The sequence below is a fragment of the Bombina bombina genome, chromosome 1 (assembly GCF_027579735.1).
Source record: "Bombina bombina isolate aBomBom1 chromosome 1, aBomBom1.pri, whole genome shotgun sequence".
Taxonomy (NCBI): Eukaryota; Metazoa; Chordata; class Amphibia; order Anura; family Bombinatoridae; genus Bombina; species Bombina bombina.
The window spans coordinates 74,984,528-74,988,072 of NC_069499.1; positions in this window are offsets into that span (position 1 = coordinate 74,984,528).

Here is a 3,545-nt window from a genome sequence, read left to right on the forward strand (position 1 = left end):
GTGCAATGCCGCCCACTGCAGATTCGCCGCAAATCAGCCACTAGCAGGGGTTGTCAATCAACCCGATCGTATTCAATTGGGTTGATTTCCGGCGATGTCTGTCCGCCTTCTCAGAGCAGGCGGACAGGTTATGGAGAAGCTGTCTTTAGACCGCTGCTTCATAACTTGTGTTTCCGGCGAGCCTGAAGGCTTGCCAGAAACACATGGCATCTAGCTCAGTTCGGAGCTTGATAATTCGGCCCGTATGTATTGATATCTATAAAAAATATTGTACTTACATTCCCAGTGATGTATGTTGGAAAAGCATACCTAGGTAGTTACATCAATGCACTACTGGGACCTAGCTGGTGATTGGTGGTTACACGTCTTTTGTCATTGGCTCACTAGATGTATTCAGTTAGGTCCCATAGTGCATTGCTGGACCTTTCTGTTGCAAAGGTGGGTATATGACTCCCTACCCTTATGCATCTTATAAAATCATTGTGGCTAATTACCACCAACCAATTAACATTAACTTATTTTCTCCAAACAAATTATACAATAAAATATTCAAATGACGTAAAAGCAACATAATCATTTTTTTCTTAATTTACTATTTCAGGTGTGTGTGCATATATATATGTGTGTAGTGTAAGTGTGTAGTGTGTGAGTGTTTGTTTATAGTGCATGCGTGTGTATGTGTGTAGTGTAGATTGTATTTATGTGTGTGTTTATGTGTAGTGAATGTGTGTAGTATGTGTGTATGTGTAATTGTGTATGTGTGCGTATGTGTGTAGTGTTTGAGTATGTGCATGCATGTGTGTAGTGTATGTGTGTAGTGTGTGTGTATGTGTATAGTGTGTGTGTATAGTGTGCGTGAGTATGTGTGTAGTGTGTATGTGTGTGTGTGTAGTATGTGCATGTATGTGTATAGTGTGTGTGTGTAGTGGGTGTATGTATATGTGTAGTGTATGTGTGTAATGTGTGTGTGTATGTGTGTGTGTGTGTAGTCTGTGTGCATGTGAGTATGTGTGTGTATTTATGTAGTGTGCATGTGTGTGTGCAGTCTGTGTGTATGTGTATAGTGAGTATGTGTGTGTCATCTGTGTGCATGTGTGTACTCTGTGTGTATATGTATAGTGAGTATGTGTGTGTCGTCTGTGTGCATGTGTGTATGTGTGTACTCTGTATATGTATAGTGAGTATGTGTGTATGTATGTGTGTACTCTGTGTGTGTATATGTATAGTGAGTATGTGTGTGCCATCTGTGTGCATGTGTGTATGTGTGTAATCTGTGTGTATATGTATAGTGAGTATGTGTGTGCCATCTGTGTGCATGTGTGTTTGTGTGTACTCTGTGTGTATATGTATAGTGAGTATGTGTGTAGTCTGTGTGCATGTGTGTATGTGTGTACTCTGTCTGTATATGTATAGTGAGTATGTGTGTGTAGTCTGTGTGTATCTGTGTATGTGTGTATTCTGTGTGTATGTGTATAGTGAGTATGTGTGTGTACTCTGTGTGTATGTGTATAGTATGTGTGCGTACTCTGTGTGTATGTGTATAGTGAGTATGTGAGCATGTGTGTGTAGTCTGTGTACTCTGTGTGTATGTGTATAGTGAGTATGTGAGCATGTGTGTGTAGTCTGTGTACTCTGTGTGTATGTGTATAGTGAGTATGTGAGCATGAGTGTGTAGTCTGTGTACTCTGTGTGTATGTGTATAGTGAGTATGTGTGTGTAGTCTGTGTACTCTGTGTGTATGTGTATAGTGAGTATGTGTGTGTAGTCTGTGTACTCTGTGTGTATGTGTATAGTGAGTATGTGTGTGTCCTCTGTGTGCATGTGTGTATGTGTGTACTCTGTGTGTATTTGTATTATTATTATTATTCTTTATTTATAAAGCATCAACAGATTCCGCAGCGCTGCCCATGGGTACAAGGATAGAAGTACAATGGAGAAACAATACCATAAAAAACAAAATTTTACAGACAGATACAGGGGGAATTGAGGGCCCTATTCCCGTGGGAGCTTACAATCTAGGGGTCCTATCCGATATGCAGCGTCGCCCGCAAAATCCGGCGACGCCAGATTTTGCGCTAGTTTGGTATCCTATATACGGCGTAACATACAGTAGAAGTTACGCTCGTATATTTCACCCTCGGCCGTAGTTTTTTTACCCATAGACTGACATAGAAAACACGTGCAGTATGGTATCCAATATACAGCGTAAGTACTTACGCGCGCAGAGTAAGTGCATATGTGTATGTATGTGTGTACTCTGTGTGCATATGTGTATGTATGTTTGTACTCTGAGTGCATATGTGTATGTATGTGTGTACTCTGAGTGCATTTGTGTATGTATGTGTGTACTCTGTGTGCATATGTGTGTGTGTACTCTGAGTGCATATGTGTATGTATGTGTGTACTCTGTGTGCATATGTGTATGTGTGTACTCTGAGTGCATATGTGTATGTATGTGTGTACTCTGAGTGCATATGTGTATGTGTGTGTGTACTCTGTGTGCGTGTACTCTGTGTGCATATGTGTATGTGTGTGTGTACTCTGTGTGCATATGTGTATGTGTGTACTCTGAGTGCATATGTATATGTATGTGTGTACTCTGAGTGCATATGTGTATGTGTGTGTGTACTCTGTGTGCGTGTACTCTGTGTGCATATGTGTATGTGTGTGTGTACTCTGTGTGCATGTGTGTATGTGTGTCTGTGTTTCACAGGTTTAGTTATCACTGCTATATAGTGGGTTGTCATTTTTATGTCTACCTCATGGGGCCCCTCATTGCTGCTATATTACTATAGGTTGTAGATTATAATCATTATCTGTGTAGCTTTAGGGAGGGTTTAGAGTTCAGAGTTGGACCACTGGGTGTTGGTAGGGTAATGTGGCAAGGGGGCATCCAGAGCAGGCTAGGGGTGTAGGGTGGATAGGGATAATTATGTGAGGGCCCAGGTCTAGGAATAATAGCAGTGTTGGGTCACAGTTAGTGTGAGCTGATGTGGGTCTAGTTGGATTAAAGCTTATTTTGCTTTGGGGGCTTTTTCAGTGGGGCGTATCAATATATCTGCATTGAGGCTGATTTAAGGATGTTATATCAGGCCAAGAGAGCCATACCGTAAATGGGTTTGCTTTCCTTTGTGACTAGACACATATAGAATATTATCAGTATTACATAGAAGCTGCTGCAATGTGACTGGCTAATTCATCGCCACCATGAATTCAGTTGTGCACAAATTGCTGTTCGCAGAGACATTGCAGGTGCTATACATTTACCCTGTTTTCTTGGCTTGGGTGTGGTCTTGGGTTTTATGTTGTTTTTATAATATGTCCAAGATGCCTCTAAATCCCTTCTAAAGATCTAATGTATATAACATTTCAAAATCTATATTGAAAAAATACTTGTGTATTACATATTAATATTAACCCATTGAAACGTGCAACATAATGGTTAACTTTCAAAAACAACCAAGTGTTTACATACAAAAATACATACATTTAATAATGTAAGTAGACTAAAACTTATTAAAATCTCATTTATTTGTTTTTATATA